Genomic DNA, 25,436 nt, shown 5'->3' on the forward strand with positions numbered 1-25,436 from the left:
AGCCTGCTTACAAAATTCCCCCAAAATAAAATGGGAAGCAAGAAATACACCATTCTGTTTCCTCGTCTTTTTTTTTTCTTTTGGCATTGTGAAAACTGAGTCCCTTAGACTCTACGAGAAAGTATTTATGTACAAAGAGCTCTATTCGAATGTTTACCTTTATACTCTAGGAAGGCATTTCAACAGGGGTACTACTTTCTGACTCTCCTGGAAAAAGCCCAGGTCTATTTTTAGATGCCAGCGTCCTAAATTGTGTACTGTATTACACAGGGCAATGCAAGCAAAAATGGCAAATTCAGCTTCCTATTATTTTTGAAAGAGAGCCAACTCCGGCCCATTTCTGTAGGACAGCCCAGCTGAAAACCCTGTATAATCACCACCAAAACTGTTATGAGGAAGAGGGCAAAGCTGCATCCTGCAGGCACCATTTACACCACCTGAAGACAAGCGAGTTCAAAATGGCATGAAATAACACCAGCGCACACAGACGCATTTGCGGAAATTTCTGTACTGTTATTACAAATCAGATCACACTGACACATTCACTGGAGTCCTTTCTACTAAAAAAATAAAAAGCCTGTTCACACTGCTCATAGTGAATTACCTGCTGGCGCACAATTAATTTCCTGAGAGCCGGCTTGGCTGTGCCCTCCCCACCCCTCCTGGGTGCTGCTCAGTGCCCCAGGGCTGGGGGTTCGCTGCCGTGGGGGCTGTCTGGTACCACTATAAGGAAAATGCTCAACAACACTTCCCTGGCCACCTGCACTTGTTTGCAACCACTTGAAACTCTGCGGGCGGCTTCGACAATCGAGCTCTGCTCTACAGACATTTCCAAATTGCTGGCGTAAAGAAACAGTCTCTGGGCAGCGCAAGGAAAGGAATAGAAATGTAGCAGTGTTTGGTAATCAGGCAAAGATAAACTTGGAAACAAATGCCGCCACTCAAATGGCTCTTTTTGCTTCTCTGCAGAAATTTTACCATTGTTGGTGTCAGAGTGAGAGGACGGCCAGTCACAACTGACGGTGAGGGAAAAAGCAACGAGCCTGCGCATTTCTGAAGAGGCTTTGTATTCTCAAAGTCCTGTGGAAACACAAATTAGCTAATCTTTGCAATATTCGAGTTATGTGAGCACAACATCACCTTTACTTACAGACAAGCAAAGAAGAAAAGTAATAAAAACACTTAATTTGCAGGAGCATCCTGTAGATAACTCCTGAAAGGCAACGGTCTGTGTGTTTAATGCAATACTACTTATCCCCCTGGCAGTGATCTAGAAAACAAGTAATGAAACATCTTGCATGGAATCCAGCTATCGATTTATTATGTTATCATCACCGTGAAGATGGTAGTGTTATTATGAATTCTTTTTCAATACTGTCCATTCACTAACTTGTCGTAAGGGTACTGGACTGCCATTCATCGCTGTACAATTGTGTTATTATTTGCAGTATCACCGAGAGTTTCTTGGGTTCTTCAAGAGGTTCTTCAAGAGGGCAAGCTTTTGAAAAAGTACGATTTTGTAGGTTTCAGCATCGTATCCTGAGTTGGGAGTGCTGATGCCTACTCTCAGTTTCCTCGCTGAACTCCGAGTATAGAGCAGTTATGTCATTTCACCTCCCTGTGTCCCTGTTTTCACATCTGTTGAAAGAAAAAGTTAATAAAATATATTTCATAAGGATGTCATAAAGATTAAAATTGTAATGTTATGGATGTTGCTTAAATTTGCATGAAGTCTGAAAGTCAGATCCTTAACAGGGATTTTTCCTGCATTACTCTTTTGCATTGTCTACACATTGCAAGGAGCACTGATGGGCAGACATCAGAGGCTCTCTGGGACTTTTGTGGGGACAGAGGAGGAAGACATAAGAAGTTACAGCTTTATGAGAAAGATGAATCAAATATTTTTTCAGGTAAAATTTTGCCTTTATCAAACATCCTGTTTTTCTTGTAAACACAAAGTATTCTCTGTGGCATGTACATATTGCCACTCATTCTCCTGCTAACTATAGAGAACTACCACACCAAGAACAAATTCTCAGCTCACCCATTTTTAAGTGTTCTTTTTAATTTATTCATAAAATAATATTTTCCCCATCAGAAGAAGCTTGTCTTGTTTGAAACTTCCTTCTGGGAAGTGCAAGATGGTTTTTTATCCCTGATTTTGAGGAGAACAGATTTTCTAAATGCTGTTTTTGCATCAGCTCTGTTCTCGGTGACTGAGGAAAAGCCATCTTCTCTTTCTTTCCACTCTCTCTCATTTCCTGCAGAGGTGAACATCAGATCTGTGATCTTACTGATGAGCCATGGAACATCCCACCAGATTTCTCTCTGGTGAGGGAGAGCAGTCACACAAAAGGGCAGTGAGGCCCTGGCACAGCTGCCCAGAGAAGCTGAGGGTGCCCCATCCCCGGAGATGTTCAAGGCCAGGTTGGATGGGGCCCTGGGTAGCCTCATCTGGTGGGGGGCAGCCCTGCCTATGGCAGGGGTTGGGGCTGGGTCAGCTTTGAGGTCTGTTCCAACCCAAGCCATTCTGTGATGCCTATGATTCAAATGTGACTTGGCTTTACATCCAGCTGAATCCATGTAATCCAGATGGCTTTTGATCAAGTACTATCACACAAACACAGAGGCTCACATTCTACTCCAAGGGGCAGCCCTCCATCCACAGCATGCCCAGCTCCTGCAGCACCAGCCAAGGCAGAGGAAAGGCTCCCTGGTGTGTAAGGTCATTGTCTGCTTCCTCCCTTCGAAATATCTCATTTTTAGAATCTGGGTTTTAAGCATGTGCTATAAATCTGACAGCGAGTCTTACTGCAGTCCCAATTCTAAATAAATATTTTAAAATAAAAGTTGCATAAATACCCATCCGTGCCAACAATACAGTTTGAAAGAGAGTGCTGTAAACACAAAGTAAATTAGATGGGATCCACTTTTGTGGGGAAAATGGCTACTTAAACTGGTTATTATAGAGAAGATGTTGTTGTGTGGTGCGACAGCACGTACCCATGTGGGTAACCGAGAACTGGTTGAAGAAACAAACCCCACCCGTACCTAGGAGCTGTGCCACGACCAGACCGCAATTCCTGTGAGGCATAAATTTAATTTGCTGAAAATGAAGCACAGGCACTGTCGCAGCTCATTAGCCTGCAACAGACATATTGCAAGAGAAGAAAGTGGAATTTGGTGGATGGTCCAACTTCTACATGTGCTGTGAATAAAACAGACTATTGTTTTTTGATAAAGGAGTATTGTTTTGAATGTGCTGGGTAACTAAGTAAAGCCAGCAGAATTTTTTGGCCAAATATAGTCTCTTGCTCACTGCTAAAAATCCTAGCTTTTAAATTAGCAGCTGAAGTCATTGAAAAAAAAAGTTTACATTCCTGCAGCCGGCTGCAGCAAAGCCAAACAAATGTTTGGCTTAATATTCATCTCTTTCATGAGCCTTTCTTAAACATCTAAGTCAGAAAATACCATGTCTATTATTTAGTAATTTTATGCTCAAAGCACTGGTTTTGTTCCCTTTTTTACAACTCTACCCGCCTTTTTCTTTTTTTCTAACTCGTTCAGAAAAGACCCAGTAGGGTCACTGCTGTGGCGTAAGGCTATGCAAAGCATTTCATATCTTAAAGAAATCATGGTTTCAGTTTCTGGCACCAGCTCCAGTTGTAGGTCACTGTTACCAGCCGTCTGTTGTTTCTTCCCTCCCTTTTTTTTTTTTCTATCACATCCCATACCTGAACAAAACTGGAAAAAAAGGGAAAAAATAATGGAGTAGAGGAAAGGAAGGTGTTGTTTTTCACAGCAGCAAGCTGCAGTTGTAATTCGGGTCTAGAAAACTATCAGAGTTTAGGAGACCTGACTGTAAAAAAACAGCGAGAACTGCTACACTTATCTAAAGCAATGCTGCACGAGTGACACGCCGGAAGATTATTAAAACAAGCACAGTAATGGCTGGGAGCCCAACCCGTCTTACACATCCTGTGAGATATCTGGTGCCCTGTGCTGCTGCAGGTAAGGTCACTAGTGGACGCATGAAGGCACAACTGGGACCATGCAGAGGCTCAGGCGCCAGAAGCATGAGCACTGCGCAGAGGAAAAAATTAACTATTTCACCATCCTCTTTCCCAGGCTTCTGGAAGTTGTATTACGATCGTACTCAGACCAGCATCCCAGTGCTGTAGGACATTGTGGGTATGGAGAGTGTGTTTGTTCAGCATCTGTGCTTTCCCTTTTTCTTAACCAGGCATGGAAGGTTTGAACTTCGGGCAGTGGGCATCTCAGAGCACGGACCAATGGATATTAGCATATTTGCTAAGAGATGTCTTAGGCGGACACACACTTGAAGTAAGGAAGCCTACTGCCTGAAGAGTGCAAACCTGGAATACAGCTCTAAGGACAAGCTTTGCCTAAACATGAATTTACAAAATGTGCTCTTTTGACTCATCTTTCTTCCCTTTCCTCCCACTTTATTTCCCTTTTCTGGATGTTGGAAATTACATACAAAAAAAAGTATGTTTAAAAATCTTGCTTTAATACCGCACATTTTAAGGTTATGTCTTGTAAAGCACCTTTTACCTCAGACCTTGCTCCGTGACCTCCTGTGCTTGATGACGTCACCTGAGGTCTCAAACCTCCCAGTTTTTGTCCCTCCCTCAACATACTAACACTAAGGTGGTTTTAATGAAACTACTTTAAGATTCATAGATAAGCACGTGCATAAAATGTTCCAAAATTACAATTTAAAATGGATACCAAATCTGAGATATCTGGCAGAGTAGTTCGATATTATTCAGCTGTAGGAAATGCAACTTATCTTCTTCTGCCAATTGCATTCATCAGTAGAATGTAAGAGGCATTTTAATGCTTATGACTTCCTTCTCTTTGATGCTTGAACAATATAAGAAGTTTCTAATCACAACTTTGGCTGCTCACATCCACAGCGAGGTGAAAAAATACTCCTTTTAATCATGGACAACACTCAACTAAGAAAACAAAATGCTCAATTTATTGAATTATGTTAACTGATTTAGTATCATAACAATCCTTCTCTAATCACCATTGCCAGCACTTGCAACTTGATCACCAGTCACAGGATATTTGGTGGTTTCCATAAAATCCTCACTCTTTTCCTCAGGCAATTAAATCCAGTATTTTTAAGTCTCAGACCTTTACAACTATTGGAAAAAAAGCGTGAATCCTAAGTGAGAAAACAGATGACAAATGATAAAAATGGTAACTGGACGGAATGAAACACTGATGTCTGGCTTTGACTTACATGTCATAGGGTTTCTCTATACGTATCTTTTTCTTTCTTTTTTATTCAGAAGCTGATCTCACTGTTGAGGATCTGGGCCACGATTTCTGAAAATCCAGGGATGGCGGTGCTGCTGATTTCATAGCATTCCACTGGGTTCCATGAATCTTTTCCTTTCTGCTGCTCCTTTTCTGCTCACCCCAGCCCCATCAGCCCCATCCCTGCTATGCCAGGAATGTCAGACCAAAGTCCAAATGAAAGGCACCAGAATCTTAGCAGCTATAGCCCTCTCAGATTACAAGTAACATTGGGGTAACACCAAATGCTGTCTGTGCCACCCACGGACACTGTCATCCATGTCAAACTTTCACTGAGAACAGCTGATCTCCAACAGGCAAAGGAAAAATTTTACAATCTGAAAAAAAAAAAAGAATTAAAAAATCCACTGTTATAAAGAACAAATAAATTGATAGTGACATGGATCACTCACGTTGACTTAATAGACCACCCTGGTTCTTCAGCATGGATGAAGAATAGCCACTGCTACCCTGGCAGTGACTGCTGCTGTGCACTTTAAGAAAAGTAGGACTTCAGAAGGAAGTGTGGTGGAAATTTCCAAAATATAGATGCCCTGTTTGGATAAAGACAGGTTTTTTATACTTAATTGCTAGGCCTTGGGAGCTTGGCTAACCTGACCACTGACTCCGTCTGGACACACTTGGATGCATGAATGGATGGATGGATGGATGGATGGATGGATGGATGGATGGATGGATGGATGGATGGATGGATGGATGGAGGGTTCCCCCATGAATGGGAGTGCTCACTCCCCCCAGCCTTGCTTTCCGCTGTCTTCTTGCAGCAGGAGGGCAGGACGGGTGCTCAGGATATTGACAGGAAAGGATATTTCCATCAACTTTGTGTTTAACACACCATGGTCCTGTTTTTTCAAGTCCCGGGTGATGATTGATTTTATTGTTTTTTGATGCTACTGAGGGAAAAGAGAATCACCAAAATCAACATATTTTCTATCCATTAACAATAAGTTGTATTAAATATTTAGATGCTCCTTAAGTGTTACCTGAAAAAAATAATTTCTGTGCTGTAAACAGGGCTTATTTGAAAGGTAGAGAGAGGACCATCATCCATCAGCAGTTAGGCACGGCAGCAGGCATACTACTGAAGGCTGTGGCATATTTGCATGCACAGAAGGTTTCCCAACTGCATTAAAATTAATTTATATTTTCAAACAGGCTTGAGCTTTTTCATGAAGACACCAGGGTAGGTAGCACATTTCAACGTATGGCAATTCCAGGTTATCTAAAAATAGACCACTGGGCTCTGTTTTTAGCAATGGAAACATAAATCTGAGGAAATCTCACCAACTTCAGAGTAGCTGCCTCAGATTTACGTGTGAATTAAAGATGTCAGATTCGCTACCAGTTTACACTGCACGCTACTAAATATGAATCCCTGATTCTGAAAACAAGAGCTGCACTAATGCATATACAACTGGAAATGTCCACATTAATTCCACGTAACAATCAGCAAGTGAGAGTTAATATTCCCAGGTAGAAATAGGTTGTGAGTGTTCTTTACCACCAGTCTGCTTTAATACCATTGTGTGGATTGGGACAGCTGAAACAGCAATCGTTCAGAATGTTTTTAAGCCATGATTTTTGGTTACCTCACTTATCACCATGTCAGAATATTTTCTTTAGCAAATTAAAAACTGGCTTTTTCCTTATGTACTTTTTGAGTATTCCAAAGATTCATTCACAATGCCAAGTTGCAGTAAAATCCAGTGCAATGTAAATCACCCTCTGATATTGCTTTTCCTGTTTCTTTTTGGATAGAGTTATATATGCAATGAAAAATAAATGATTTCAAATGGCATTGGTGGAGAAATTGGTATAATGGATGGAGTTTTTAAGTCAGATCATCTTGCTAATAGCTAAATAATGTATTTCCTAAGTTGGATTTTGGCTACACAAGTTTGAATGTTTGAACTTTTTTTTTTTTTTCATTTGAATAAGGAGAGCATTTTAAAGTGCTGAAACTGGGGATAAGGTAACATTATCCTCTTGGCACATTTAATGATATGTACTAATGCAGTCCGTACTTCCAACCCCTCTTCCTTGCCTAGCATTAATGCTGCAAATTGATGTATTTTTCTGAACAGCAAACCCAAGCAGTAATGTGGTCATGGGAAACTGGAACAAATGACCACTTGCTCTGGAAAGCAACACACTGTGAGTTTGAAGTCCTTCTTGTTTACACAGTGGCTTGACTCTCAGCAACAGGTCATAGCCACAGAAACAAGAGCTGCCTGAAATATCATGTAGGGCCTGTAAACCCAGGAATGTGCTGTGTGCTGCCAGCAGTGCCCTATATGATCTCAAGCAGCCCATCTTCCTGAGACCTGGGAGAATGTCAGACATTTCTGACCAGACCTGCTGGGCTAAGGTGACTTTGACAGAAGTCAGATAATTAACAGTGAAGCTTGTCTTCAGGCTTCTCAACTGCTCAGTATTGTAATATCTCCAAGACAAAGATGTTGCTCAGTACAGAGGGCAACACTAGAAGTATTTTCAATGTAAGAAACAATTTCAAATGCATTCACTTTGTCTTGATGGAATTTGGAAAGCAAGGTAAAGAGTAGAAAAGAAAGAAAAAACTAAGTCCATAAATAATACAAGATACCGGTCTATGTTTTCTTTAAAATATAAAGGCAAAAGTCCACCAAGTTTTATTTAATGAGTTATAGCATGCACAAGTAGATAGTTTTTTCTCAGTAGCTGACACAGTGGGAATGAGTATTTTGAGGGTGGTGTTACATTATGCCTTTGAATTAAAATTCTCCTTTTTTTAAACTTCCCATGTGCCTTTCCTTCCTGCTCAGAAAGCAAAAGCATAAAAGGTAACACAACACTGTCCTGAAGAACAATCCTCTGTGAGAACTGCACTGCCAACACTGCATCACACAGGGCTGGGTACCTTTAGGTGGCCAACATGAGCACCCCTACAGCTGCTCCCCAAAAGCCCTACCAGAAACCTTCTCAGCGTCTGCAATAACTGTTCTTGGCTGATTTACAAAGCATTCTTTCTAGTTTTATGGTTGCTCCTAGTCATCTCAGTAGATCCATTTTGCTTAAGATAGATCTACCTTCTCAACTCACACATAACTCTGACTTGTTATGGTTAGCTATCAATTGGCATTTCCAAAAGCACCCATCTCCACCCACTCACCAAGTAGTCCAGGATAGCAGGGTACCTATTACACAAGCCAAACTAGTCAATCTGTTCAAGGGTGTGAAATTCTGAGCTGGCACTGAGTAGTAGCAAAGAATTATTCAGAAGCACCACAGTGTACACATTTTAAAATACATTTAACTTCTCAGTTCTTAAACTGCCTGTAAACTTTTTGAGTTGCAGAGGCTACATTGAGATGTAATTAAATAACAAGGCTCCTGTCTATAATTATAATGACTCTTATAAAGGTTTTCATTTATAGGTGTAAATGCTGTGGCCTTAAAACAACTGGCAACGGTGTGCATGGCTTGATTTCAAATTTCTGTACTTACATGATCAGAGATCAGTAGAAGCAAGGAATCCTGCCACTCTTTTTGTGCCAGATGAAGACTGTCCAACCTCATTTCCATAATAAAATCAAAAAGACACACTCAATAATTTTTCATACTTGGGATCGCAAGAACAAACTAAATGCCACAGGCCAGCCCTAAACATCCCCATCCTCCTTAGTAACACCACTGCAGGAAGCAGCGCTCTTGATTTGCTGGAACTACTTTAGTTTAAACTCATATTTGAAGAGCTAGGCCATTGGGTTTTAGTTCTTTGCTTTCCAAATTGTGTCTGATCCGTAAGGAAAAAAAGGCATTAACGAAATGCTCTGAAATGGTTGACCCTACCCCAAAGAGCTGATTAGTCTGAATGAAAATCAATAGCAGGCTTTGTTGTTGATTCACATTTATTTTTCCCTGTCAAGTCCTACTTAACACAGTTCAAGATAGAGATACTTTTTAAATTTGACAGGCTAAATTGTACTCTCATTAACAAAATGCATTAGGCTACAGACTAATAAAACACCTTACCTTAGGCCAGTAAAGCTTCCATTAAAACCAAAGGATATTTGTGTTGTAGAGACATAAAATGTGCTCTTCAGACAGGATTCTTTCAAACCACAGTTTAGTGAAATGCATGGATATACTTCCATAGGGTTTAGTGAGTTTTATAGCAGGCACTAAGACAGTATGTGGACTGCATCTTCTTAATGGAGATTCACAGGGGAAGAAAAAAAGGCAGATTTATTATATATGAAGACGCCATGAGACATCACTTATGCTAAAAAATTAGTAAATGGAAAGGCTTAATATGACATGTAATTGTCTATCTTCTCCAAATCAGTAGTGTTGCCCAGTTCTTCCAAGTTGTTGTCCCTTCAGTATCCTGAAGATTTGGAATCCTTAGTGAGGGCACAAGGTCTTGAATTGCCAAAAAAGACAAATTTGTAGCATGCCAATTTTAACAACAATATCTTAAAAGATCTCAGACAATTCAAATAAAAATAATAGCCATTCCATTTAGTAGTATGTCACTTCTCTGGAAGGCAGGCATTTGAAGGTAGATAACTTGGGTTGCTCTACCAAACCTGTAGGCACTGTGACCCACTGTTCCCTGTGATGCTCTGCATTTGGATAATGAAGATGGAAGTAATAGCAGCATTCAGGACAAAGTGCACCATCAGTTCACTCTCAGATCCCCAGCTGCCAAATAAATACAGAAGTATAAAAGGGCAGACAGGGCTTGATGCCTCAGAAAATGTTTGTTCCAATTTGCCATAGGTGGAGAAAAACACAGAGAAAAACATACATAATGCCCCTTTCTGAGGTCACAAGATAATGACTTAAGGTTAGTGTTCCACCATAATCCTTCCGGTACTTGTTATCCACTCACCTATTAACTCATAAAAACACTTTGCTGTTGTTTTTACTTCAGGCATCTGTAAAGCACTTTGCTGTTAGAGATCGATTTACATAGATCAGGAAAGCATCAAATCTCTGTGAGTGCAAGGAAAAACGTGCTGTGTGACTGCTGAGCCCAGCCAGCTCTGCTGCTGCAGAGGGGACCGGTGACAAGTCAAGAGATTCACCACTGGTCAAGACACTCAGCTCTGCATTTTCCTTAATCTTCATCAGCTGGAAGCAAGTTAAATGACTTCCCTCTGGTCCTAAATGAGCTGAATTCTGATTTGAATGTACTTCCCTGAACCTATGCACTGGAGCCAAGACAATGTCATTATCTCCCACACAATTATTACTATAATGATAAGCCACCATTTCTGGGGCTAAAGCTTTTTTTCCTTATCAAAGCTGATACAGCAGGGCATGAGATGGTCTGAAAAACAACCTGAGATGATGGGATGGTGACGACACAAAAGTAGCCCTGTGCCACTGTCAGTCTGGGAACCAGCCACAGCCACATTAGGAAGGCCATGGAAGAGAAGACAGCTTAACTCTCCTACTGTTCTACAGTCAGCAAAACTGGGCATTAAACACTTGTTTCCCAAATGTGATAAAAGAATACAGAATCATACAATTGTTTGAGATGGAAGAGACCCTCAAAGGTTACCTAGTCAAAATCCCCTTCAATGATCAGGGCCACCTACAATTATATCAGTTTGCTCAGAGCCCTGTCCAGCCTGACTTTGAACATATCCAAGGACAGGCTTTAGTGAAACTCATGAGGTTCTCCTGGGCCCACTACTGAAGCCTGCCTAGGTCTCTCTGAATTGCATCCCATCCCTCAGGTGTGTCAACCACACCACACACGTCGGTGTCATCCACAAGCTTGCCTAGGGTGCACTCTATCCACTGTTGATGTCACTGATTAAGGTATTAAAGAGCACCAGTGCCAGTACTGATGTCTCAGGGACACAACTTATCACTGATCTCCATCTGGACACTGAGCCATTGACCATCACTCTCCAGGTATGATCCTGCCACCAGCTCCATCAAACAGTCCACTCATCAAATCCATATCTTTCTGATCTGGAGAGAAGGATGTTGTGGGGTACCATGTCAAAGACCTTACTGAAGTCCAGACAGATGACATCAGTGGCTCTTCCCTTGTTCACTCATGCAGTTACACCATCATAAAAAATGACCAGGTTGATCAGGCAGGACCTGTTCTTAGTGAAGCCACTATGGTTATCCCATATCACCTCCCACTCTTCCACGCGCCTTAGCTTCCAAGAGGATCCGTTCCATGATCTTCCCCAGCACAAAGGTGAGGCTGACAAGTCGATAGTTCCCTGTGTCACCCTTTCTACCCTTCTTAAAAATGGGTGTGACGTTGCCTTTTTTCCAGTCACTGGGGACTTCACCTGACTGCGATGGTTTTTCAAATATCATTGAGAATGCCTTGACGACTACATCAGCCAATTCCCTCAGGACTCTTGGATCCTGTTCAGGATCTCATCAGGACCCTCAGACTTATGGATGTTCAGGTTCCTCAGGTAGTCGCAAACCTGATCTTTGCTTCACATTCCGAGTGTCACACCTCCTGCTCTTGGGCAGACAGACATGAACATCCCTGTACAAAGCACAGAGCTACTTCAGCCCTCACAGACTCAAGGAAATGGGCAGTGTTTTATGTTTGACTGTTTCGTCCCTAAAGTCTCCCTCCCATCACTCACATGGTGCTGGAAGCACTCTGTGCCCTACACCCCATGAATACAGAACATCCACTTCCTGGGAGACATTTTGCAGAAGGAAGCAAAACTCACTCTGGCTTTAACATGCTCTCTGATAGAGGGAATCATCTTCCACTGAATACAGTCCAGATATTTGTGGAAGCTGGCACTGGCAAAGACTACCCATTGTACAAGCCTGTGGAACACGCCTGGAATTGTTTTGTCCATCTGGAGAGTACCATGTGAAAAAGAAGATACTTGAAGGAGAAAGCTTCCAAAGTTCTTCCTGTGAAAATCTCCTGCCTATTTCAAGTATAATTAGGTTTCTGAGGCACCACAGAGCCAATTAATTAAGCAACCATATAAATAAACATAGATACAACAATTGTATAAGTACACAAAGGCTCACAAACACATACAGAAACCCTAGGTTTTCTCTGGAGAATTTGTACTATTTAATAATTGGTTTCTAACAGAGATACATCTTTGCTTGCTCACACAGCTCTTCACATGAAATGCAGATATACTCTTCAAGGACCAAAACGCTGCTTTCCACAGTGAATAATCTTTCTGTACAGACCATAACTGCTATTTCAAGATTTGAATGAAACAAATAAGAGAAGGAAAATTTTGCAACTTTACCTAGAAGTTGACACTTTTGAGTTTCTAATAAATTTGGGAAAATGAGCTTCATATCCAGCTTCCTCCTTAAAACATAATGTAAATTTTGTAGCAATTACCTCATTACTCCCTCTACCAGCACACAGGCTAATACTCATCTACTGTTTTGCAAAGACTATTTTCTCATGCCCTACCAAACAATACCAGGCAAGTAGATCTGCTGCTCCACCTATTCTTCAGGACTTTTCCTGAAAAATTACTGCATTTTCTTTCACATTGGAATACCCATTTAGCAGCTGTTAAGTCCAACAATTTCCACTTTTCTCAAAAAAAAAAAAAAAAAAAAAAAAAAAATTAAACCAATCAATATTAAGATTATCGTGTTCAAATATATATGTACTGGTGAAACTCGCCCATACCAGGTACTTATTCCAGCCTTGTTTTTCTTGGATGAGTACCACGGCGTGTAAACAACATGTACTGGAAAAAGATTTACAAACATGTATAGATTAAATTGTGTAGAATATCCAACAGACAGCCCACATGCAAGAAAAGAACAGAGGTTTGTTGTTTGAAAGACAGTCATGCTGTAGAAAATCAGGTTGTGTTTACCTCTACATTAGCTGTATCTCTGCGTGTGTTTGTGCTCAGGGTGGGTAGAAGGGACAGAATAGTTGATTAATTTCAATCACTTACAGAGTCTGTATTGCGTAGTATATCTTTGTGAAGAAAATACTAAAATGTGCTTCAAAATACATTGTATAGCTCTGTACTTATGATTAAGCCTTAAAGTAAGGGCAACATTGATGGAAAAGTGCACCATCTGTAGAAATGCATTATAGGCTTAATTATAGATGTCCTAAAGCCATAGGAGAGAGGGTGCACAGACAGCATATCCATAGCAAACCCACAGCATGACAGGAACACTGTCCAGTTAATGGGTGAACTGTCAGCAAAAAGAAATCATCCTGGTCAGTGCTTGGATCATTCTTGTCTGGCTCCTGCTTGTAGTATGTTGCACAATTTAAGACATGACTCAACTAAATCAAACACTGATGGATTCATTTCAGAATCTGAGATCTTGAAAGATAGGCAAGACTCCTTCACTTGCCTAATACAAACACAGCTGCTTTGAATATCCCTCACAACCTACTTTGATGTGACTAGAATTAAGACATTACTTTGTTATAGCTCCTAAGACATTTTCTACAAAGCATTTTGTCACACTGCTTCCCACTGCCAGAAAAGATTTGGTGTAAGTGAGCATGCTCAAACTGACACACAAACTTTCAGTGAAAATCTTTGATAGTGCTAACAAAAACTTCAGATGGCACCTGGCTTCAACTATGTGAATGTTGGGAACCTCATCATGGCAAGATGAGGTTCTAGACTTCCTGGACAGACTGGTGGGCACTGGTAGGGTAGGGCTCATTCATTTTAAATAGGTATTGTGATGAGATGTCCATATCCTGTCACTAACTATAAAAGGAACTTAAATGGCAATCTTAGACTCAAAACTTCTTCAGGTGAGAAGCCATTTGAAGCCATTGGGTTAAAATGTAAGGAACAGTTTTGGCTTTGCTCTCTTACCAAGAGCTCTCTTACCTTGTGGCTTCCACTGCTGGAAATGAGCTGCAAAGGAGGGAACATCCCTGCAAGCCTTATGCAGACACTATCCAGAGAGCTTTCCTTTACTCTGCTTTGTAGGGTACGGATTCCAGCCCAAAATACATTAAGAGATTTGTTCTGAAATCTGGAAACGCAATTTATCCAGCACACAGAAAGTAGAAAATCAAAGAGAAACTTGACTCTTTCAGTTATCACTTGTGGACAGAAATTCTTGAATGTTTTTTCTCTCCACTGTATTCAGCTATGTCCAGCAAACAAATATTTCCTTTTTTTCTTTTCACGTTGTTTCTTCATTATCAAATGCTATCAGTGTTATGTCTGCTAGCTGCTTGACCTTGAATATCGAGAAAGCTAAGGGCCATGATAACAGTGAAATTGAAGAGCAAAAAAAACACTTTAAAACTGACTGTGGTAAAGCCAAGAACTGAGGGGAAAGCCATGGCTGAACAAAGCTGCTACTGGAGCAAGGCCTTATTTATCGAAACATGTCTGTATCCACATTTGCTGTGTGTCAGTCTTCAGTGCTCACTTTTCCTGTGGTATCTAGACATGATTTTTGTGAGAGAACAAACCTAGGTTGTGAGCCAGAGCTCATACTGTTGAAAAGAAGCCAGATATCCAGGTGGACTTTATGCCATGTGACTTGAAGCTATTTTTATCTCTGTCTTACTGAGAGAAGGAAAAAAAATTTCAGTTCTTTAAAGGGTTTAATTGACAGTGGAAGGGAAACAATACATTTAAAGGTTATTGTAATTATATCTACTTATTTTTTAGTTCTGTAAACAACATTTTGTTAACTTTCCAAATTATGCAGAGTTGCTTTGACCTATTTTTTTTAGATGCTTGAAAGGATAATAAAGAATCTGAAAGGCAGTAATTTGGGACTTAAAGTTTGAACCTTGAATACTTTTATTTTTAGTACATAATGTAAAGGATCCTTAAAGAAGGGGAAAGAAGGTAAACCTAGGTCAGGAATGAAGAAGTGTTATTTGGGGAAAGGCAACAAGCTCTTTTGTTTCAGTTTATTGCTCATCTTTTATTTTTCAAGCTACATTATTACATTTTCAAATGAATCATCATGCAATATCATTTACAGTGTGACCAGCAAAAGCTGTTATTAGTGCTAGAATTACTGAAATTTCATAGCATCTTCAGATCTAGAGAATGCTCTAAGTGTAACAATGGCAGTATACACGTAAGAAAGACACCAAGTTAACACAAAATGAAATAATTTACACTGTATTTTCAGAGCTGTCTGACTTTCTTCTCTGAGGTTGTATTACCAGCCTAAGATTATCCAGATATTCTTCTGCTAGGCACTTGAGAAATATTTGGGATTCAGGAGACACAAGACATGCAGAAGTTCTTGGAAACTATGTGTCAGCCTCAGTGGCTCTAAATGGAAAAAAAAAAAGGCTGCAAAGAAATCCAACCAACACCGAGCAACTGTTCTGAAGAATGCAGCTTAAGGTTTTCAAAGCAAAGGGAGGCTGCTCATGCATGCAGCTGTATTGGAGCAGAGAGCAGACCACTACAGCAAGAAGCATTCCTGCTTCATTAATTCCGCATGAAAGATTTTCCTTCATAGTATGGAGAGACTGAAAAGTTCTTTTATCTAATTGACCTTAAAGAACAACCAACAGGTACAAAGATTTACTAGGTGGTAATTACAGCCCTGCATTTATGAGATTTAGGTTTTCAACTAGAGAGTCTGAGAATGACAGAACACAAGTCATAGGGCTACTCCGTAAGTCCAGTACACCAGTGCACGAGTCCTTATCTGTACCTGTGGTAGGAAGAAGTGATATTGAGCTTCACAGGTCACATCAAAATGAGGATGTCTTCCTGAGATGTAGCTTTTATTGTACCACCATTTTACCGCAATGACGTAAAATGTAAAACTAATAATGGTTTCAGTTAAGAGCAAAGCTCTGTTTGTTACACTTTTATTTTTTATTATTCTATGCTATATATTATCTTATTACTATAAGCTATGAATTTTATTTTAATCCTCAAAATTAGGAGGCATAGATTGATCTGCCCACAGAGAATGGCTACCCATGATTTCCCAGTATAATATTATTTTTTATAAAGATGTTTACATTACAATATCCAGTCTTAAAATGCAGGGAGAAACCAGAATAAGTGTTAAGACTGCATCCTTAGATTTTCGCCTTCCCCCATGGTTTTAGGTATTACATCATGCTCTTCAAAAACCTTATCCTAAGCCTATTTTTCTGAATTGGAGTTGCTTAGTGAGGGGGACTTCAAGACACTTTAAGAATTTGGTTGGGAACAGAGAACAAGCTGGGCTACAAGAAGAGTTAAGAACAGTTTCATAACCGAAGTCGATGAAATGCTGCCCTGTAGAACCACACTCCATCACTGTACAAGCTTGTTAGAAAAAGCCATTAATATCATCTCATGGAAGTATAGACTTGACCCTGTCATTCCAAGATGTGCACTATCACACTGAAGATTTGGGGAAACATGTAGCTGGTCACCTTGAGCCAGCCTGACATCTACTCTCTCCTCTCCCCTAAGCTCTTGCCAGAAACCCAGGCCCTTCAAAAGTGTTTTTAGTAGATACAAAGTGGAAATCTGAGTATGTTTAGACTAACAAAGTCTACACTAATTTATATGAGAAAATCCCCATGGGTTTGTTTTAAGATTATGTTGTTGAAATTGGCTTCTTCCCATTATTTCCACACCCAGACATGACAACAAATCTGCTGAGTCCCATGGCTTTGACATCTTGCATAAAGAATTCAGGGTCAGTAGGATGGAGGATATGACTGTGTTAACTCAGGCCCATTTCCCTTGACAAAGTTTTGGCTACAGAACTGAGTTTTCTACTCCTTTCATCTAATTGACAGAGAGAAAAAATATGGCAAAGATGACTGATGTTCTAGGTAGGGCACATGCATCGACTGTCATAGATAAAGACGAAATAATCTCAGAGCAAAAGCCAATGCAAATTATTCGTGCAAATTATATTCAGCATAAGGTGGATGTAAACTGCAGCGGTAATTGGCATGAGAAGAATGGCGATAATTCACCACTTCAGAAAAGTGTATCATACTTTAGACTGCTGTCTAGATAAATCTGTGGTTACAAAGATACTTCAGTAATCTCCTTGGAAGTACATCATCTAAACTGAGTAATATCAATTAGAGTAACAACTATGAGCTCTTCTTATCTAGAACTTAAGGTCAGTAGCAGATGTTACAAATTCCTATACATGCATGCCCAAAGAGAAGGATTTTTTTTTTTTTAATGGCAGAAATCTGCTAGCTATTCTTGCCTTATCTGCAACAGCTGAGCAATCTTTCAGTGCCATGAGGAGATTGAAAACTTGGCTCATATCTAGCATGGACAAGCTTGCCTTAATCACATTGCTCTTTTACATGTGCACAAGGACATCAACATTGACAGTGCTACAGTAAAGCAGCCATTTGCTGAAAACAACTGTCAACATTGTCAAGTTTTTTGGAACCTTTTATAATGTGATTTGTGTGACAAAGCTTGTATAATTCTGTTTATCAGCTGTAGTAACAATTTTCTCTAAGGGGGAGATGGATTTTCTATTACCAGCTCCTACTTGACACTCTAAAGCAAATTAATTAGAGAACATTACAAAGTAAATGAACTGCAACAGTCAGAACTTCCAGTCCACGTAAAACAGTTCTGAGAGTTTTCACATGAAGTTACAAAAACTCAAGTATAAATATTATTTTTCCATTTAGAAGTCAGGCTTCTCACAAAAATGTCATGCATTTTTTCTTATTAGCATATATTAATGTTGCCATTTTGCCTGTAAATATGTGTTTGAGAAAAAGAATTAAATTGTGTGTGTTAATTGATACAAGAGATTTCTCTTTTTTATCAGCCAACATGAAAAGCTCAGGATAGGTGTTAAGTAGGTAAAAAGCAAAATAGACATGGTAAAATGCTGCACAGCGTGGGACAGAAACAGTGCTGAAAATTAGGTGAGCTCAGACTTGTAATTGGTGCCTAACTTACACATGTACCTCCTATTGCTCATGCTCAGCTCCTCCAACACATTGCAATCTTGGTCTCCCAGCATCTGACACATTTCGAGTTATGGGACCACTAACACTGCAAGTGACTCTTGGCATCCTCGGCACCATAGCACTTTCAGCGTATCATATTCTGCTCTCATTCCTTCCTAGGCATCAACATTTTGCAAAACTATAAAATGCAATGGTACTGAACAGTCTGCATTTTGTTAATCTGAAATCTTATTATGTTTTCTCCAACCAAATTTAACTCCACAGGTTTAGCTAATTCCTAATCCCCTTGGTCTCTTTTACAGAAGTGCTATTTATCCCACCTGCCATTCATACTGATGAATTATGAAATGGATTGTAAAGGAGAACTGGGCACATTTGCTCAAACAAATCCCATCTCACATCTCAGGAACATTTTGAGGAAAGGTTTGAATTTACTTCTGTGGCTCTCTTCAGACATTAATGTTGAAGGACCTACTGGGCCCCTAAACAATCCTCTAATAACAAACTTTCTCTAGATCATCTTAAATCACAATTTCTAAAGATGCCTTTTATACACCAGCTGCAGACCTGCTGACTATGTGAGCAATTACAATTGATTTTTCTAACACATCCTTGCAATGCCTGGGAGATATCTCAGCATAAGCCGTACAATTACTGGTATTTATCTTGCATTAAAGAGAGAGGGAGGGAGAGAAGGACCCTAGGCACAGTACATGCGAGGCCCAGAGAGTTTCATAGCTCCCAGAAGGAACCAGAACGCGCTGTCAAAGTGAATGGTGTCTCACAGTTAATTTGGTTGGTGGCCAGGGGCTACAAATAAGTCTCTTGCCCATGGCCAGGGTTACTCAGCTGTATAATAAGGATGAAAGCCCCAGCTTCTGCAAGGCTCAGAGTTTCAGAGAATAATCTTGCCAAGCGTGGGTTGTATGGGATTGTATAGGTGTTGCTCTGGGCTTACAGTGTAATGCATTTCTAATTCTTTCTAAAGTTTAGGATGAATAAAATGGTTAATCTTCATGATGACAAAAGGAAGCAGGAAAATAAAGTGACACACTTGAATGAACTGTGAGGAAATAAAGTGCACAACATGTGATAATGCCATGACTCTGTGTTACTGCGCATTTCTGGGCTGAAAAGATACGGCTTGATGGGTAATTTGTCATGCTGTGCAAAAGAGAACAACAGTAAAGAGACTTCAGACAGAAGAAAATTACACAAATAGTAGGGTGGAAAGGTATAATTGAAGATGGCAAAAGACTGAAAGAAAGACATTTAAAATTACTGTACTGACCTACTAAATGCACTTGGGCGTGGAATCCCGGCCTCACAAGAAGAGGCATTAAATGACTGCAGGCTGTGACACTGCTACAGGATAATGCCAATCTTACAGAGCTCTCAGAGGATAAAAAACATTCAGTGGAAGCTGAAAAAGAAGTTAGACCCTGCTTTGGTGTGCATACATAACCCGAGCAAGGAGTGAATTTACAATGGGAGAAGTTACCTGTGGCCAAGCTGGTACTTCTGCCTATACTACAGTCCTCTTGCACTGGTGGGACTCTGTGGGGCACAGAAAAAGTGAGAAAAACTTGTTGGCAAATAATTTAAGGTATTTTTATAGATATATAACAACATCCAAAATTCACTCACCTTCTCAGTGGGTGGATCCATGGCACCAACACCTCACTTTCTTCTTGTGAACTGCATGAGGCACCATCCTTTGCTGCTGGCACTGGTGGTGCCCACGTCTGCAAAAAGCCCAGAGAGCCAAATACTGGCTGCTGGTTCAGCTGTTTTGTTCTCCTGCTACTGAAAATCCCCAAGGACATCATAAGACTTGGACTTACCAAGGTGTCCTCTGTTCTAGATGTCTACTGTTGCTCAGACTCTGGGTCCTTGTCAAAAGCTCCTGAGTTCAACTCTCTGTGCTGCTGCCCTAGGTCACAAAATCTCGTGCTGTGGATACAACAGGAGACATCTTCCAATAAGACAACTGAAAGTAAAGTTGCCCTTTTGTCTGTACTTTTCCTCATGCTCTCCTAGCACTTTAGTTGAAGTGTACTAGAGGAAGCAGAGAGAGATCTTACTTTTTCTTAAGATTTATAATTTGCTGGATTCAGATGCAGTGAATCCATATTCACAGGTAACACCATGATGAAGGCTACTGAAGATTCCGGTAAGGTACATCACTGACCACCCCAAGTCTCTGTCAGTAGAAAATGTTGCCATTACTTGCTGCTTTTCCGTACATTCAATGAAACATTCCTGTAGAACACAAAAGATAATATCACCAGCACATTAATAGCATTGTTTGAGGAGGCTCTTGAACTGTACCTTTGTATCTTTGTGCTCTCTCATCCAAGGGAAATTGCAGCATCTCTCTCTCTCTCCCCTCAGGGTTACTTGATATACTAGTGAATGATCCTGGAATGAGCTTCCCAAGGTCTTCTCGTTGTGGGCACAGCATACTCACACAACAGGGAAAGCACTGCTGGCTAGCTCATGGCTGATCTAACAGTTTGCCAGGTTTCTGAAGCACCCACTCCGGATGAAACCTCAACTAAAGAAAGGCAGAGCAGCTGCAAAATGAGGCACTCTTCCACTGCAGAGATACACTAAACCATTTTGCTACTGTACAAACATTCTGACCATAAAAATAAGTGATCTAAATTGTGAAACTGTAGCTAGCCTGCTATCAAGTTAAATAAACAATGAAGCAGTCCAGAGACTGCAACAGCAATTGTTGCACCATGACCTAAGGCTTTTCAAAAGGCCGCTTTTAGTGCATTTAAGTACTAAATGAAGAGAATATTTTAGTAAAATAAGTTTCTGTGTCTGTTTATCACACACCATTTGGTAATAGTCAGGGCTCTGTGTGATTCTGTGGCTATTAAATTTGCCAGAGAATCCACCCACTGCTGCAGACACACACTGCAGGATGCAGACTGTCATTTTTAAAACTAAAATAGGGTGGTGTTTTTTTGTGTGTTGAGGGTTTTTTCTTTTTTTTTCATTTAGTGGCACAGAAAGTCTTCCAGATGTTAACTGAAAATAAAGTCAAACAGAGATGCATGCTGAAGTTCGCAAGCAGCCTAACACAATGGCTCTAATATGCACGAATTACTCCCTTTATTCTAATTGGTAATTAAAGTAGAAAACTTGACAGACATTATTTAAGTGGTCAGTGATGCTAAGTATTTCACAGCTGCTTGTTATCCTAACCTCTGCTTCACAGACCAATTTCTACTCTTCCCATTTCCAAAAAATTCCTGTTTCCCCATACTTGCTCCCCAACTTATTTCCCCATACCTGCTCCTCAACTCCCTCACTGTTCACAACTCTTGATACTAGTATTACATCCTTGGTACCAATGCTGCATTCACTAAAAAACAGAATATTACATTTGGCATAAAATCAATATGAGGCAATGTGCAATACAATGCCATACAAGGCAGAATTCATCACATCGTTTTGGTAAAGACTTCCATTTTTCCAATTTACTTGAAGTGTCTGAAACCTCAATCTTTTACAAGAGAAGACTGCAGCAGAATTTAGGTCAAGCGAGTTGCAGCATGAGATAGGGCCTTAAATAAAGCATATCATCGTATGCCAGCCATAAGTAACAGTTCTGATTCAAGCCCATATGTAAAATAGTTATGTTGTGGTCATGTATCTTATGCATTTCAAAACCTGGATGCTTTATTGACATTTCCCAGACTGTAGTATATGAATACGAAAGTAAAATAAGATCCAGGACATCAGCTGCTGTAAATTAGTGTCTGTTTAGTGGGAACGATGCCAGTTGTGTTGGCTGAGGATTGGTGCGTGGAAAATGACTCGGAAAATATAGATGGAATTTTGTATAATGTTTCCTGTTAATAATCTTACATTCAAACATTCTCAAATAAATGAGAGGCTGTCTCCTTTTCCCAAATTTCCTTCAGGTTTACTTCTCAGTCAGCTATGGAAATCACCACAGATCAGTCAGGGGCAATGTCCTGTTTCCTGCATTAGCACAGACTCATACTCCTCCACCTTGAGAAAGAAGCTGGGAATGAGAGAGGAAGCTGCCATGGTGCAGTGCTTCCCTTGGCAAGGTGAAGTTCCAGTATTATTCACCTGGCACAGTTGTGTAGGCAGGTATGCTCCAGGTCTGATTTATGAAGCCATAGTTTTAGGAATAAGTCAGGGAATTAAACCTTGGACAACTGTTCATAAGCATATCATTTAACTTAAAAAAAAAATTCTTCTTCACATCTGAGACTGAAGACTATATTCACTATAAAGTTGTCCTTCATGTCAGCTTAAATACCAGAAAACAGAGAGATTTTGTCCTTTCCATTATTTGCTTTTTCTATCCTCCCCTCCAGAATCAAGATAACTTTAATTTTGAAGAAATCTACCACAATACATATACACACACATATATATATGAGATTAAGAACTTCTTGTATACAAGGTTAGCAAAAACTCACTCAAGACAGCTTAATGAAAACACAGGAGTTGGGCTCACTTCCACAATTTGAACTACATTCATGGGCCAAATAGTGGTATTTTACTCTTACCATAGTGATGCCCTGTTCAATACTATTAGTATTACTTTGAAAAAGGACTACAGCTATGCCTAACTACATAGTCAGAAATTAATCTCATGGCTTGAGCTGCCTAAAGCTGACAGAATCACCTAGCAAAGTATTCACATTAACCTGTAAATTCTCTTTCTGAAATGTTAGCACCTACAAAGCATATTCTACAGCCTGAGGCTTTAGTCTCAGCTTTATTTTCCCAACACTGATCCAACTCCATTTTTCAAGCAGCTACACTTACGGCCTTTGCACAGACCATCTACAGGAGGAAGCTAAGCTGAAGTTACTTCTTTCCCGAAGAGGATATCCTATTATATTTCATAACCTGTGATCTCAGGGACAGAGAATGGAGCACTGAAGCCCCCATAGCTATGGTTACATTTCTTTGGTAGCTCCAGGTTTGCATTTGCAGAACCACGAGGGTCAAATCTGTCACTCTATCCTCCCTAAATCAAGTGGAACAGGAGTAGATATATTCGAGTATATATGCGAGTAGATCAAATTTGTATTTGATGGCTTTCCTCTCACCCTACTGCTCCTCACTGCTCTGTACTAGGAGTTATATCAAGTGAGGCAAATAAAACTGGCAACCAGAAGCAGGATGTCCACTTCAGGCATGGCTGATCAACTCAGTGCTACAGCCAAAAATTCCCTCCAAATTTTTTTTTTTCACCTCTACTCGTGTGCTGGGAAATGATGGAAAAGCTGGTGCTGACTGTCCTCTGTACATCTCAGTTTTTCATCCTGCCAGTACCTACATCTTGTTGATAAAGCTCCCTCTGGCTTCACAGAGCTATGCAACTATAACATCAACAGACATCTCATTTTATCATAACTTAATGATAGGTAGACATGTATAAAACAATATGAAGTGAGTGAGACTTCTTTAACAAACATATACCATTCCTGCACTACCCCCCTACAAAAAAAATAATACATATACAGCACCAAAGCCATAGTATCTTCTCTGAAGTCTCTATGTACATTCTCTACTGCATTTCCATGAGAACACTTGCAAGACAAGGACGTCTTTCATTTATGCTTGTGATCTCAACCTGAGCTCACCTCCAAACACACCTTCCTAGGAATAAATGACCTAGGCATATACGTTTTGTGACTCATGTGACTGCTAGCATTCATATGAGGACACAGGAAGAAGTCAGGGCCCTGACTACACTGACTACCCGCACCTGGGGCTAAACCCATGCCCCTACCAAAGAATGCAGAAGTTCATTCAATCTCAGCGATGGCCTTCTTCACCATGAGCTATATTTTTAGTGCAGTGTTCTCAAGTCCTGCTTATGTCTTTTGGATGAATAGTAGACCTCTGATGTGTGTAGCTGTGTCTTGGATGACCCACCACCCCTCTTTGTTGCATGTTGCAGTTTTGTCACCAGGCATCTCTGTCCTGTACCCTGGCTAGAACAGTGAGGCATGCCTTATCTCCAGCTCTATTTCTGGCCATATATCCTACTGCTCCTGACTGTACTCTCTCGGTAGACCTGACTGATCACTCTACAGGGAATCTGTCACAGCCCCTGCTCTGCCTGCTGTGACTGGGTATTGCAGGACCATGCCATAGTTGATGAGGGCCAGTACTGGGGCCACCCTCCACTCCTGGCTTGTCTCCTCACTGAAAACAGCAGCTCCCTAACAAAAGCAAGTACTTGTCTGCTGAGAAAAACTGCTAGGTGAGTTTCTCTGCCGTCTCCTTGCAAGTGGCAGAAAACAAAGGTTTCTCTGGAAACAAAGGTATCTCCGAGGAAATAGGAGCAGGCATGCCCAATCTATGGATGTGTGCCAGTGGGGTTGTCACTCATGTGACATTTTACCTGAAGCATCTGCTTTATTTCTTCCTCACTTCTTTTTCTTCTCACAAGATGCAAATAGGAGTATTCCAGAGAACTCTGCTAATGTTATTAACTGTTAAGATTGCTCCTGTGAAATTGCAGAGCTATTCAGAGTTGGAGATGTAATGAGATAAAAACAATAACAGTCTTTTCCATGAGCACGTGAGAAAAGCTTCTTTTGGAATCAGTCATCGCAAGCCTCAGCTGAACTCTTCAGATCAATTCTTTATATTAACAAGTGTTTGGTATGAAGGAAGAAACTATATTCTTGTGAAAGGGAAGAATTAATGTTTCCAGGTTTCTTTTGCTAATTCTCAACTGAAAAATAGAAGGGGAAAACAAAAACAAAAACAAAAAAAAAACAAAAAAACACAAAAAAACAAAAAAAAAAAACAAAAACAAAAAAAAAACAAAAAAACCAAGAAAGATTGACTAGTACTGAATTACCAGATAACAACACTTAGAAATAAGTAATCCCAAAATGCAGCAATGTCATCTAAATGCCATCCAAAGAACAAGCATCAAGTTGCAGGGGCTAAGGGCAACCTAACTCTCTTTAGTTAACTACAGTCTTCATCCATGTGACATCCCCTTGAAATCTAATTAGAAGAGACCAATATATACTTACCTCCTCAGAAACCTGGAAGTGTTAATGGCCAGTCAATACTAAAAATGTATTTGCCCAAAGTCATTAAATGACCAAGTGAGATGACTGTAGCAAGCACCCTATGTTTCCATTTTACATCTTATCTA

The 25,436-nt window shown here is 40.2% G+C and overlaps 1 long non-coding RNA gene across 14 annotated transcripts in view; it reads right to left on the bottom strand.

Annotated features, from left to right (window-relative positions):
* The window catches only part of LOC110389923, a 41,604-nt gene continuing 16,385 nt past the window's right edge, over window positions 218–25,436 (bottom strand). For 3 of the 14 annotated variants that reach the window (XR_002433457.1, XR_002433459.1, XR_002433451.1), the window contains exons 5-11: window positions 24,666–25,001; window positions 20,335–20,512; window positions 20,095–20,203; window positions 19,898–20,021; window positions 19,752–19,807; window positions 19,542–19,673; window positions 4,870–5,669 (exon numbers count right to left, since the gene is read on the bottom strand). This is a non-coding gene — a long non-coding RNA (uncharacterized LOC110389923). The other 11 variants (XR_002433453.1, XR_002433452.1, XR_002433458.1 and 8 more) reach the window with 11 other exon arrangements.

Source organism: Numida meleagris, chromosome Z (assembly GCF_002078875.1).
Source record: "Numida meleagris isolate 19003 breed g44 Domestic line chromosome Z, NumMel1.0, whole genome shotgun sequence".
NCBI classification, from domain to species: Eukaryota; Metazoa; Chordata; class Aves; order Galliformes; family Numididae; genus Numida; species Numida meleagris.